The sequence below is a fragment of the Lissotriton vulgaris genome, chromosome 1_1 (assembly GCF_964263255.1).
Source record: "Lissotriton vulgaris chromosome 1_1, aLisVul1.2, whole genome shotgun sequence".
In the NCBI taxonomy this organism is placed as follows: domain Eukaryota; kingdom Metazoa; phylum Chordata; class Amphibia; order Caudata; family Salamandridae; genus Lissotriton; species Lissotriton vulgaris.
The window spans coordinates 592,111,231-592,125,211 of record NC_141685.1 but is presented as its reverse complement, the minus strand read 5'-3'; the positions used below and the strand labels follow the sequence as shown (position 1 = coordinate 592,125,211).

General features: G+C 47.5%; 1 protein-coding gene across 6 annotated transcripts in view; it reads left to right on the top strand.

Annotated features, from left to right (window-relative positions):
- The first annotated feature begins 1,363 nt into the window (after nt 1-1,363).
- Nucleotides 1,364-13,981, top strand: part of SSX2IP (SSX family member 2 interacting protein) — a 632,083-nt gene continuing 619,465 nt past the window's right edge. For 5 of the 6 annotated variants that reach the window (XM_086954035.1, XM_086954027.1, XM_086954031.1 and 2 more), the window contains exon 1: nt 1,364-1,461. The gene's annotated coding sequence lies outside the window, so the exon portion shown is untranslated. The remainder of the gene's footprint in view (nt 1,462-13,981) is intronic. The other variant, XM_086954043.1, reaches the window with a different exon arrangement.

Here is a 13,981-nt window from a genome sequence, read left to right as displayed (position 1 = left end):
GCAGTTTATATATGTATTTTTCACCCTGATGGCGAGGGTAAAAATGGAGAGCCCGATAGGGACCCGTCTCAGCACCTGCTTTTTAGAACTGTCTGTGCTTAGCCCTGCAAGACCCGGCCAACTTAAAGCCCTGACTGTAGAAGTTACACAAGTAAGACACGAGATGCAAAAGTAGCATATACATAGTGGTAAAAGTCAAAGGTAGACTTGATTCAAGTACAATACAGCCCAACAACTCTTTGCTTGGCAAAATGACGTATTTACGCGTCCTGAGGAAAAGCGTTTTAGTGTCCCCTTATTTTCATGTCTTTGTCGCGGACTCTATGTTCCTTGGCTCTGCAATTTAGAAATGTAATAAATCTGCTACACAGCTGAGAAAGCTTTCCTTTCGGCTATTGTGCTGTTCTACGGCTTCAGGTAGAGTTTTAAACCTTTGGTTATGAACATAAGAAAATGCACATTAAAGTAATGAATGACAATTTTTATATAAATAGATCTCTGATTTAAATAAAATGCAAATGGATCACTGGAAAATAACATGACTAGGTGGGCTGTCTTTTAAAGTGCACTTATGACATAATAAAGTGACTACGAACTTTCTTAGGGACATCTAAAACTCAAGGTTTAAATACACGTGAGAAACTAGACCATACTAACCAAACAGGTTGAGTTAACAGATCTTGCTTTTTTTACCTTGTATTCTAATTTTCGTAGTTTTGACTTCCAAAGCGAACACAAAACCGGGAGTCTCTTCAACAGAAAAAAATACTGGACGAGCGAGCTATTCACACCTGAAAAGAGGAAGTTATCTCTGATTTACAACTAAGATTTAAAAAAATCAAATTGTGCTTTTGCTTGAAACAATACTTTTTAACTTTTCCAAAGAAAAGCCAATAAATAAACAAATGTGCCTGATGGAGAAATACATTGGAGATTTCAACTTGTTCCGTGTCAGCTGTGAGTAATGTATCTTGTTCAGATTTCCTTAATTGCATTCTGGTACTTTCAGTTTTGTTATGTTTATTGAATACAGAGGCCTACATTACTTACATCACAAAATTGGAAATTGTTGTTGCTGTTTTGTGCTTTGCGGTTTAAAGCCGTGATTTCATTATCGTCCCATCGCCTACCCTCCCCCTTCCATCTTGCCCCCTCCGCAGGCGCCCGGTTTGAAGTGACAGCACCAGTGCTTGGGCTCGGGGGACAGTACATTACGACAGCACGGTGCACCTGTCACAGGCACCGAGCCCATGGCTGCCCGTGACAGGTGTGCTCGAGACCGGTAGCCAAACACCAATACAAGCCGCTGTTGTTGGTTACCTGGCAACCCATCGACCAATGAGGCTCGGAGTTGCCTGTGGGCGCCGCAGTGCCCGACTTGAAATCCTGGCTGTGAGCTGCCGGAGAACGAACAGCGGTGCTGGGAGTGGATCAGCCTCGCATGACTGGAACAGACATTGGGTGAGTGCTGTGCCTTTGTCCACAATCAGATTAGGAGCCTCTATTCACACCATTGTTGCGCACCTGCTTTCCCAGTGGGTCGGCGAGTCAGTTCGAGACTGGACAAACGTAGCTCGCTCCGTGAAGTGCCTTGGAGGGAGGGCGTTAAACCCTGGGGCACCTGGGACTGGGTTCCTAAGACATATGAACGCCCTGGTGGTTGCGGCGTGGAAAGCCCGAGACAACTGCAGTGGAGGATAAAGACTGCGTGACGTCCGGGGGGGGGGATTACAGTAACATGCCAGGACAGTGTCTGAAACTCGCATGAGTAGAACATGGCAGGGAGCCCGATAACTCTATTAACCACCATATAACACCTGCAGCCTCGCCTTTAAAAGCGCAGGTATTCTCCGGTACTGAGAACCTACGGCTTTTTCTATTTTCAAGGAAGAGTAACTGCACGCCGTTTCTTTGAAGCAATACTTTGTTAGTGGGAGAATACTGCCGTTTCTCGGTTTCTAGCCATTACTCTGGAATGGGAGCATCTGTACCTTTTTTTTATTTCCAGTTCAAACACTTCCTGTTTCCAAGCTAGGGGCAGTGGGCACTTACTTCTTAAAGGTAAACGTTAGGCATTCATTGATACCCGTGGTTTGCATGGTTACCCAGATAGAGAGCCATTAAAGTGGCTATGGCTGAACCGTCACTCCGTCCCAGTTTCCCAGCGACTGGCCCCTCCCTAACCCCTTGGGCTAGCTCCCCTTTCCCTCTAATCTGCTGCCACTCAGAGGCCCCAGGCGGACCTGATGGGCCATGATAACGACGCGACGCCCAGTTCAGCTCCACAACCTGCGCCCTCGAGTGCGTGGACTGAGCAGCCTGTGGCCTTCGGGGATATATTTTTCTCGCCATGCTTGTTTTGTTATACTCTTCACCTAACTTCAACAATGTTGTGATAATATGTTTGTTTTGTACTTATTCGAAGTTTAAGGTTTTTGTTGGTTTATTCTAAAACGGGCTTGAAAAACACCAAACACTGCTGACAACAGAGTAACTGGCTTTTCCGATCATTATACCTTGCAGTGGTTGACACTTTGTACAGTTTATTTTATTTATTTTGCGGCTCACTGGAATGCTACAAGGTAAATAACGGTAAAATGAGCGCGCTCTCCAGTTTGGCAATGCTGTTTTGATACTGTACGTTGATTGGTTTTGAGTGTATAGTTTAAATTATGATCCGTTTTTGGGATACTGTTTGAAAACATATTTCAGTCGTTTCGTTTCAAAAGCTTTATTCGATTATTAAAAAAACAATCCTATAAGCATGTACATTCGCAGAATAAATCATTCAAATCTAGAAAATGTACAGATTTGGTGCAGCTCGAAAATACAATAAAACAGAGTTATTAAAATATCATGCTTTTCCTTGCGGCCACAGATTTCAAGATGAACATGGCTGTATGAAAACAAATGTCAGGGTCATCTAAGGAGAATAAGAAATGCACAGTACTGTTTGGTGATCCCATCGCATGGACATGGTATAGAGGGATAATTTTTCATATCTGGGAATGCCACCAAATGGTGGACAATTCCAAGTCTTAATCTAAGAAGAACAAAACAATGAGATGGTCTGGTGACAACCTTTAGGTAATTTGAAAAGCCAGATGAGTCCCGATTGGAGTAATAATACTGAGGGATAGTTAACAACATTGTAGTGTTTCTACGCACTAGGGCTTTCTTAAATAGATAAGAGCACTTGAGTTCTTTCTCGGAAATATCGGAGAAACTCTCTTGGTCATCCAGGAGATTAAGATTAAATAAATCCCTGGCAGTTGTCACAACATAATCAATCCATGGGATCGATGTACTTTTATCTAGGCGGAGACAATCTGTGATGATACACCTCGTAAAGCTAGTTTCCTTTTTATGCCATATTGTTCTCCATACCAGCAACGGTCTTAAACAAATTAAATCTGATAAAAACTCTAGGCCCAGTTCCTGGTGAATTATCACTGTGGCGGCAGACTTAGGCAGGCATAGCAATCCTTTTTAGAAAACTATTTTCTTCTATTTGCAAATCTCCGTGGCGACAATGCCCCCAAACACCAGATCCGTAGAGCGCAATAGCAACACATCTGCAACGATATATGTGTAGCATATCATATATGCGCCAGTCACCAAGTTCATTTGCAAATTTAAAAACTCCATGAGCACTTTTGGACATCTTGGCTTTTACATTGGAGATCTCCTCTGACCACAAATCGTTGCTACTTAAAGTTATGCCCAAGTAACAGAATTTATTTACAACTTCTATTTTTTGTCCCTCTATATGGAAAGATTTCAGCTTCCTCATTTTCTTTCCACATGGCGTAATGAATGTTTTAGTATTATTGATTTTAATTTTTTTTTCCTTGATAAAACCCGCAAATTTGTCCATCAATTTCTGTAAGCCTCTAGGGGTTCTGGATAGGAGCACTGAGTCATCAGCATATAGTAAGATGGGAACAGCCTGACCATCAACTAACGGGGCATCAGAGTTAACTTGCTTGAGTTCAGAGTCTATTGAGTTAATAAAAAGGGAGAAAAGGAGGGGCGCAAGGACGCAACCTTGTCTTATACCTAACTTAACACTGATACAATCAGTACATTCCCCCCCCCCCGACCATATCTAATACGGGCAGAAAGTTTAGAGTACAATCTGGCCAGAAAATAAATAATCTCTGCTGGGGCACCTTGATCTAATAGGGTTGACCATAGCAGCGCAAATTATGCCCCTGTTTTTTCTACTTCCCCTATAGTGGACAGAGACATGGATCTTACAATGTGCACCCCCCAGGCCTCTGAAATCATCCTGTCTAAATCGGATATACCGCCTCGGGATCATCTCAGCAAAAGGAATAATGAGGTTACCCCACCAAATATCACCCGAATGTGTTATAGTCCTTCTCTTTCCTCCGTCAACCCAAGCGTATCAATGCCATGTAAGACGGTGACCACATCAAATGACTGCTTCCCCCTTCCACTCGATCTTACTGGCCCATATAGAACGTCTGATGAATGCGGCTTTATCACCCCTGCTCTCACAAATTAAGGACCTGGGAAATAGGTTGTCTGATGTTGAAAAAATAGTACAAAGGATTGCACCATCACCATCACCTGTAAATTCTGTCATTCCCTCTTCTCCTACGCGCCCGACTAACCTTGTGAACCCCAAGTCCACTGAACTCAGGAAAGATCGAACAACTAATCCCTCTCTCAGCAAACCCATCCTAAGTAGCAGCAAAGCCACCTCTAAGCCCACTCGCCTCCCTTTAAAAGCCCCTAGGCTTCCTCAACAAAGAACATTCCGAATGAATTTACCCCCTGAAGCCGCCCCCTACGTGGCCGTTCTCTCCGGGGTTCCTGAACTCGGTAAGGTCAAACATGAAACAACCCAGGAACTGCTGAATAAAGCCATCTTTTGGCTCAATAACAACAGACCGATGCCACCGGACTTAGATGGCGGAATCCTGAGTGTCAGGAGGGTGGGATGGCTGGGGACGCTGCCCAAAGACATTCCGGGAGACTTGATACTAATCAAGTTCAAACACAGGAACACTGTCCCATTTTTAAGATTTTCCCAGCCCAAAATTGGAGACGGCCCTATTTCTATCTGGGACTTGTTTGATTTTTACCCTGGCCCCAGAACATTGCACTACAACACTTGGTGAAAGGGGTCTCTGTTTACCATGTGTTTTTTATTTCTTTTTTTCTTTAGATTGGTTCCAGTTTATTTTAAATATCCGGTCTTTGTTTTCAACATTGTAATGAACGGTTGATTTTTATATACATGTTTGTATTTCTGTTTGCTGCTTTTATGGTTTTAAACTTAAAAACCGAAATAAAGCTTATATTTGATTTGATTTGAAAAGGGAGATAGGGCGGTAATTTTTAGCATCCAACCTATCCCCCTTTTTATGTATCGGAATAATTACAGATTCGCACCAGGTGGGCGGTGTGCCCTCCATGACTGCTGCGTTAAAACCTTAGTCAGGACTGGGCCCCACAATGATGTATCTGCCTTATATAGGTCTATGGGCACCCCGTCAGGGCCACGAGCCTTCGCTCCCTTGATGGTCGTAAGGGCAAGTTCCACCTCCGAAACTGTCATGCTTAGGGTAACAAGTGGCCTTGGGTCAGCCTCTACCCGGGATAAGTCCACCACCCTCTGTGAGTCAAAAATGCTGGCAAAATGAGCGACCCAACAATCCTCACTGACAAGAGCAGTGAGGATCGGGGTTTCAACACTCTTAAGAAAAGGGCAATTAACCGTATCCCAGAATAATTTGCTGTCCGATAATTTAACGGCCTTAGACAAATTAGCCCATGCTTCCTCCTGCAGTTCCAACTTCCGATGTTTTAAATGCCCCTTATAAGCGGCCCTGAGGGTTATTATGCTCGATCTATCTCTGGCCCTACTAGATAGAGCCTTCTTAAGCTTCTGCAAAGACTCGGTGCACAAAGAATCAAACCAACCTATCCTTGGTTTGCCATTAGTACGCTTAGTAGAGGTCAGGGTATTATCGACAATATTATTAATCCTGTTAAAACTAATTAATATGCCACATGAATCTGTGCTCTCGTCCAAGCAAGAGCACAGATCGGGCAAACAGGCCGCTACAATTATAACCAACAACTTATCGGAGTTATCACCCTTCCATTTTATCCTATGACCATTTGGTCTACATGGGACTATATCGGTAACAGCAGTTTTAGCTGATGCTATTTTATTACTCCAAACTAGCAGCATTACTGTAACACAATTATGATCACTGATAGCAAGATCCAGTATAACCGGAGTGTCACAATATTTACTAATGTCAGCTGAGACCAACAAATGATCAATAACTGAGGCCGAATTCCTCCCTGTAAAGGTAGGGACGGGGCTTCCATCACAGTCTCCTGCGGGTTGTAACACGATCAGGTCGAATTTAGCAAGGGCGATGTTCAGCGATTCACCATAAGTGCTATGCTTAAAATGGGTTTACCCTTCTCCTCTGTCATCATAAATCCCGCATACCTTAGTTGAAGAGAAGGGGCACAACGGAATATTAAAATCCCCACCCCAGATGAGTTCAAAGTTAACATGATTAGCCCGAACAATCCCATCCAGGGCCTTGACGACCTCGCTAACCGCGGTCGCTCGCATATGGTCGGGCAAATTATTGTAAAAATTAATCAGTAAAACATTATGACCATTCTTGTGTCTCAGCCATAGCAGTTGAGAGTGTCTTCCGATCATCATGAAAGAAAGAGCTCTCCAACCCCAACGCCGGAAACAATGACATCACCCCTTCGCAAGACCTCTGCAACTCCCTCGCCTCCTACTTCCACAACAAGATCGCGTACATACACAACAGCTTCAGCACTCAACCGACGCACGCCACGACCGCAGCAACACCACCCACCACCACCCTCCGCGCCTGGACCCCGGTCAACACCGAAGACACCGTCCACACGATGAACTCCGTTCACTCCGGATCTCCGACCGACCCCTGCCCTCACCACGTCTTCAACAAAGCCGACGCTGTCATCGCACCCCATCTGCGGGACATCATCAACAGCCAAGAAAACAGCATTCAAGGATCGACTTGACAACAACGCCCACAACAGCAAGGAACTTTTCAACATCGTCAAGGAATTCTCCAATCCATCGGCCAACTCCAACGACATCACCCCCTCTCAAACCCTCTGCGACTCCCTAGCCTCTTTTTTCCACAACAAGATTGCAGACATCCACAACAGCTTTGACAACCAACCCGGAAACCAACCCACCCCACCATCTGCTGACCATCTTCACCCCGTGAACACCCTTAACGCCTGGAACCCAATCTCCACTGAGGACACCATCCGCCTGATGAATTCCATCCACTCAGGATCCCCCACAGACCCATGCCCTCACCACATCTTCAACAAAGCAGACTCCGTCATAGCACCGCACCTCCGAGACGTCATCAACTGCTCCTTCAACTCCGCTACCTTCCCAGAAGACTGGAAACACGCTGAACTCACCGCCCTTCTGAAAAAACCAACAGCGGACCCCACCGAACTCAAAAATTACCGCCCCATCTCGCTTCTTCCATTCCCGGCCAAAGTCATTGAGAAAGCCGTCAACAACCAGCTCGCCGCTTTCCTCGAAGCCAACAAATCCCTCGACTCCTCACAGTCCGGCTTCCGAGCAAAACACAGCACTGAGACCGCCCTCATCGCAGCAACAGACGACATTCGAACTCTACTGGACAATGGTGACACAGTCGCCCTCATCCTCCTCGACCTCTCTGCAGCATTCGATACAGTCTGCCACAACACCCTTCTACAACGCCTCAATAACATCGGAATCCAAGGAAAAGCACTTGAATGGATCACCTCGTTCCTCACCGGGAGAACCCAGAGAGTCTGCCTTCCTCCATTCAAGTCCGAGGCCTCTGAAGTCATCTGCGGCGTACCTCAAGGATCCTCACTCAGTCCCACCCTCTTCAACGTATACATGAGCCCCCTCGCGGCCATCGCACGCCAACACAACCTCAACATCATCTCTTACGCGGACGACACTCAACTGATCCTTTCTCTCACCAATGACCCCAGCACCGCCAAAACTAACCTACACGAAGGAATGAAAGAAGTTGCCGAATGGATGAAACAAAGCCGTCTGAAACTGAACTCAGACAAAACAGAAGTCCTCATCTTAGGTACATCCCCCTCTGCATGGGACGACTCCTGGTGGCCGGAAGCCCTCGGAAAAGCACCCATCCCGACAGACCACGCTCGGAACCTTGGAGTCATCCTGGATTCTTCACTCTCAATGAACAGACAAGTCAGCGCCGTATCCTCTTCCTGCTTCAACATTCTTCGCATGCTCAGAAAAACATTTCACTGGATCCCCTCCGAAACAAGAAAAACAGTCACCCACGCTCTGGTCACGAGCCGACTAGACTACGGAAACACCCTCTACGCGGGTACTACTGCAAAACTCCAAAAGAAACTCCAACGAATCCAAAACGCCTCAGCCAGACTCATATTAGACATCCCACGCAACGAACACATCTCTGGTCACCTTAAAGACCTCCACTGGCTACCCGTCAATAAGAGGATCACTTTCCGACTGCTTACCCACGCACACAAATCACTCTACGACATCGGACCAGATTGCCTCAACTCTCGACTGTCCTTCTACACCCCCTCCCGCCAACTACGTTCTTCCAGCCAAGCCCTCGCCACTGTACCTCGCATCAACAAGACCACCATGGGAGGCAGATCCTTCTCATACCTAGCTGCTAAAACATGGAACTCACTCCCCGCTTACCTTCGCCTCACCCAGAACCACCTAGCGTTCAGAAAGCAGCTTAAAACGTGGATATTTGACAAATAATCCTCCTCCCCTTCCTAAGCGCCTTGAAACCCTCTGGGTATGTAGTGCGCTATACAAATTTTATGACTTGACTTGACTTGACTCATTCGACACCGCCACCTTCCCCGAGAGCTGGAAGCACGCCGAACTCAGCGCTCTACTGAAGAAACCTACAGCAGACCCCACCGAACTCAAGAATTACCGCCCCATCTCTCTACTCCCGTTTCCAGCCAAAGTTATCGAGAAGACCGTCAACAAACAGCTGGCCGCCTTCCTCGAGACGAACTGATCCCTCGACCCATCGCAGTCCGGATTCCGTGCCAACCACAGCACCGAGACCGCCCTCATCGCCGCCACCGACGACATCCGAGCCCTGATGGACAACGGGGAAACAGCGGCCCTCATCCTCCTAGACCTCTCCGCGTCGTTCGACACGGTCTGCCACCGCACCCTAGTGCAACGCCTCAGCAACGTCGGAATCCAGGAGAAGGCGCTGGAATGGATCGTCTCCTTTCTCGACGGAAGAACTCAAAGAGTCCGCCTACCACCGTACAAATCAGAGGCCACCAAAGTCAGCTGCGGCGTCCCTCAAGGATCCTCACTGAGCCCGAATCTCTTCAACGTCTACATGAGCCCCCTCGCGGCCATCGCACGCCAACACAACCTCAACATAATCTCCTACGCCGACGACACCCAGCTGATCCTATCCCTGACCAACGACCCCGCCGCCGCCAGAGCCAACCTGCACGAAGGGATTAGAGAGGTAGCCGAGTGGATGACGACGAGCCGCCTGAAGCTGAACTCAGACAAGACGGAAGTCCTCATCCTGGGCTCCTCGCCCTCCGCCTGGGACGACTCCTGGTGGCCCCCCGCCCTGGGCACCGCACCCAAACCGACGGACCACGCACGCAACCTGGGCTTCATCCTGGACTCCTCCCTCTCCATGGCCAGGCAAGTCAACGCCGTCTCCTCGTCGTGCTTCAACATCCTGCGCATGCTTCGGAAGATCTTCTGGTGGATCCCCACAGAGACCAGGAAGACCGTCACCCAGGCCCTCGTCACCAGCCGACTGGACTACGGCAACGCACTCTACGCCGGAACCACCGCCAAGATCCAGAAGAGACTCCAGCGCATCCAGAACGCCTCAGCCAGACTCATCCTCGACATCCCACGACACAGCCACATCTCCGGACACCTAAGAGACCTGCACTGGCTCCCGGTCAACAAGAGAATCACCTTCCGCCTCCTTACCCACGCACACAAAGCTCTCCACGACCAAGGCCCGAGCTACCTCAACAACCGCATCAACTTCTACGCTCCCAAACGCCACCTCCGATCCGCCAGCCATGCCCTCGCCGCCGTCCCACGCATCCGCAGAGCCACCTCAGGAGGAAGGTCCTTCTCCTACCTGGCCGCCAAGACCTGGAACTCCCTCCCGGCCGACCTGCGCCTGACCCAAGACCACCTCTCCTTCAGGAAGAAGCTCAAGACCTGGCTGTTCGAGCAGTAACGGCACCCCCCCCCCCCCCCACGCGCCTCGAGACCCTATGGGTAGGTAGTGCGCTCTACAAATGTCTTTGATTGATCATGTATCTTATGATCTGCACAGGGAATCTAACAGAAAGCAAAATAAGTAAGCCCCCTTTAGCTCTGCCCATATTCGATCCTTCTGCTGGAAGATTATAGGCAACATAGCTAATATCATCTACACTCCAAGTCTCTTGTAGACACAGGATATCATATGATTCCACTGTTTCTCTCCACCCAAGGACTCCCAGTTTACTATTCCAACCCGCAATATTCCAACTTGCTAAATTGTACCTTTGGCATGCGTTTTCTTTTACTTTTTCAATCCCTACCTCGGGGATACTACCCCTGTTCCGGTATATAACGTCTACAGCCTCTGTATTTGCTAGGTTGGAAATCGGGCTACTACATCCTTGCATATAGGGTGGGCCTTTACTATCCGTGGTGCCCTGGACCACATGCTTGTGCAGCTCTCGGTCTTTATCTCCGGTAAGGTCACAGTCCTCAATGTTATTAGGTTGTACATAATCTAACAGCTTCGGGGAAACAACAGATACTTCTTCAGCACCCTCCTTGTCCTTGAGGGTTCCTGGTTCAGTAATGGAAGAATGCAGTCAATCCACAGCTTCGAGACAACTAAAATGATTGAAGTTAAGAAATTGATTCAGGATATGCATAGGGATCGGTCTACTCCATTTCCCCCTATATCCAGCCCGCCTTTCCACTCTCATCCATTCATTCGGCCTCCCCTTAGCTACCACGACTTTAGGTGGTGGATAAAAATAGGCTAGTGGTGAAGACTGGATAGTGGCATCCAGTACCTGGTTGGGCCAAGCACAAATATAAGAAACGGTACTGGGGTCTCTGAAGGTAACCACTATGCAATCCCCATCGATATTTTTAGTCGTTCTACCTATCCACGGAGTTCTCCTCACCATTACAATCTCGCTAGAACTTTGGGGGGGCAGGGGTCTATTTAAATTAAGCCAACTGGTTACCTTGTTTTTCAGAGCAGCAAAGGGCTCCTTCGCATGTTGTCTCAAAACAGGGACTCCCGCTAATATAACCACTAGGGGGTTAGCTTCTGGGGGCAGATCCTGTGTTAGTAACCTACCCTTCATATTATCCGCTTGCGCCCGTCCCTTGTGTTGGGCACCTGTGTTTGTGGGATTAGCCTGAGCTGCCAATAGGGGCCCAGCGACTGTATCCCCACAGGACTGGGGTGCAGCAGCAGCTAACGTTTCTTTTGCAGGTTGGTCATGTGTGACAGGTATAGTTACAAGTACTTCATTGTGAGTGTTCTGGGGCTGGCCGATGGTCGTTGGTACCTCAATAAGCTTCGTGTTTTTCACCAACCAATCCTATCCAGTGAAGTGGAGTTGGCTTTCACCAGAACTTCCAGTTGATCTACTTTACTATTAATCATCCTGGTTCGTTCTAATAAAGGAAGCATTAAAGAGTTCAATAAAACTTCCATTTTCCCCAGGAATACATAATTTGTGCTAAAATCCGTACTGGGGTTGGTGTTTAAAGGGGACCTCATAGGTAGACTAGTGTATAGGGGATTAGGAGTGGGGGGTGATTTTAGAGATTTTAGGCACATTCCCCTTCAGGGGATCACCCTTTCTTTTCCTTTTACCATTATTATTATTTATTTTTGACCCGGGGTTACCTCTATCTTTTACCATTCGGTTAGGGTTTTTTGCAAGGGAACTTAATTTAATAGGGGTAGGAGGGGAAGTATTAAGTAGAGAAGGCGACCCTGAAAGTCCACTAATCATAGTGGAATTTAGAGTATCCTCTGCTAGATCTACCTAGCCCGGTACTCCCAGTGTGGGACCTGTTTCGGGGCGCTGGGCAGACGTTAAATCGGAAAAAGTTGGGTTAGGAGAACCAACAGCCCCTATATGCCCCCAATGACGAGCGCTTTCCTGTGACTAAATCTAGGGAAAACCGTTTTTCAGTCAGGGCAATTTCTTTATCTAATAAGGCGTAGCACGAGTTAAGAATTGGTCAATTGTTCCAGTAACCATCCCGCCTGAAGTTGTGGCTATCACATTCCTCCCCTTCCCTGATCGGAGGACCATGGTGCCGGGTATAAACAATATCCTATCAACTATAAACCACAGGCTAGGCACAAAATTTGAAAGGGACGGGGCACGGCCCGGCCTCTACCGTCCTCCGACGGCCTCAGACGGCCCGCCCTTTACCCGGGCTTAGCCCGGCGAACGCCCATGCGTGTCCCGCGAAACGCGGGATTCACAGATATTATATACAGGGAGGTAGGGGGCGGGAAGAGGCCCCAGCTGCAGCAAAGGTGATGGCGCTGTGCAGGCTGGGCCTCGCAGTCCCGCCCGCGGTGTGTCACAGTTCCTTAGTTAGCCCTCAGTCAGCGTTCACAAAGGCAATGTCCCAGAGTCAGTGGTATGCAGAGTCCAATTGTTAGAAATCCAATGCGACATGGCACATAAGAAGGAACGTCCTTACAGACGGCTGCGAGCTGCACATATTTCAGTCATATTATACGTTGCTTTGCTTACAATTCTGTAGATAAGTGTAAAGTGAGGAGCCACTTTTGCAAACGTTCTCACTGCAAACATTTATAGCCTTTGCCCGTTTACCGTGTAGGATGAAAAAACTGGACGGTCTCTCAATGGGGCGTGGCCAATGTAATTAAGGGCGTGGCTTAAAACACGTACACTAAAAAGTCTGTGCTTAGCATAGTGTACCGCCCAACCTGTATTTTGCTGTTTCTGCCATTGCATCCCGATATATGATACAACAAGTAATATCACACCTACAACAAGTCAGGACTATTGACTTGTCAATGGTTGTTACTTGCATTAAATAAGCAACTATGGCTTGTTGTCGATAATATTGAAAACGCTCTCACTTAAAGCCCTAGTGACACTAGGACAGTGTTGCTGCTCCCGAGTTTCAAAACGAGAAGGGAATTCCAGAGAGAAAATGCCTCTCTTTAGGATTTCCCTTCCCCTAGAACACTCACCTGGCTTGAAATCATGCCATAACTTCTTCACCAGTGAGAAGTGAGCAGTGTGATCACGTGCACATCCATGTGCCTGCTGTCACAGCAGTCCCGAAAGAAAACGGATTGTAGTGACAGCAGGCACTATACAGAGCCCGAAAGAGACCCGTTTGGATGCTCCCTTAAAAAAATAGCCGTTGTTCAGACCCGGTGAGACCCGGCCCACTTAAAGCGTGTGAGTATTGCCATTGGTTTTCTACCGATTACTTATGCTCCCCTTGTTTTTCACTGTTTGTTCTTTGCTGTGTCTTTTTTTCTGCACTCACTTGAACAATATTTGCTTTGGGTTTGATTGTAAGCCTTATCAGATACACTAGTTAATATTTGGTCTTCGAAGCTTTTTTTTTAAAAATCATCTTAAATACGACTAGAGCGCGCTTTAGTAGTCCTGCAGAAGAAGGTTTAAGCACGAGACCGAGGAATGCCACCATGCTATTGTTTCCTGTACTACAACAGCATTTTATGTGGTCTCTTTAAAGTCACCTCAAACGGTGTCGGATTGGTAACAGGGGCATTCGGGCAATGCCCAATGGGCCGGGGTCCAAGTTCCAGCTGAGGGCTGCTTTTAAGCAGCCAGGGGC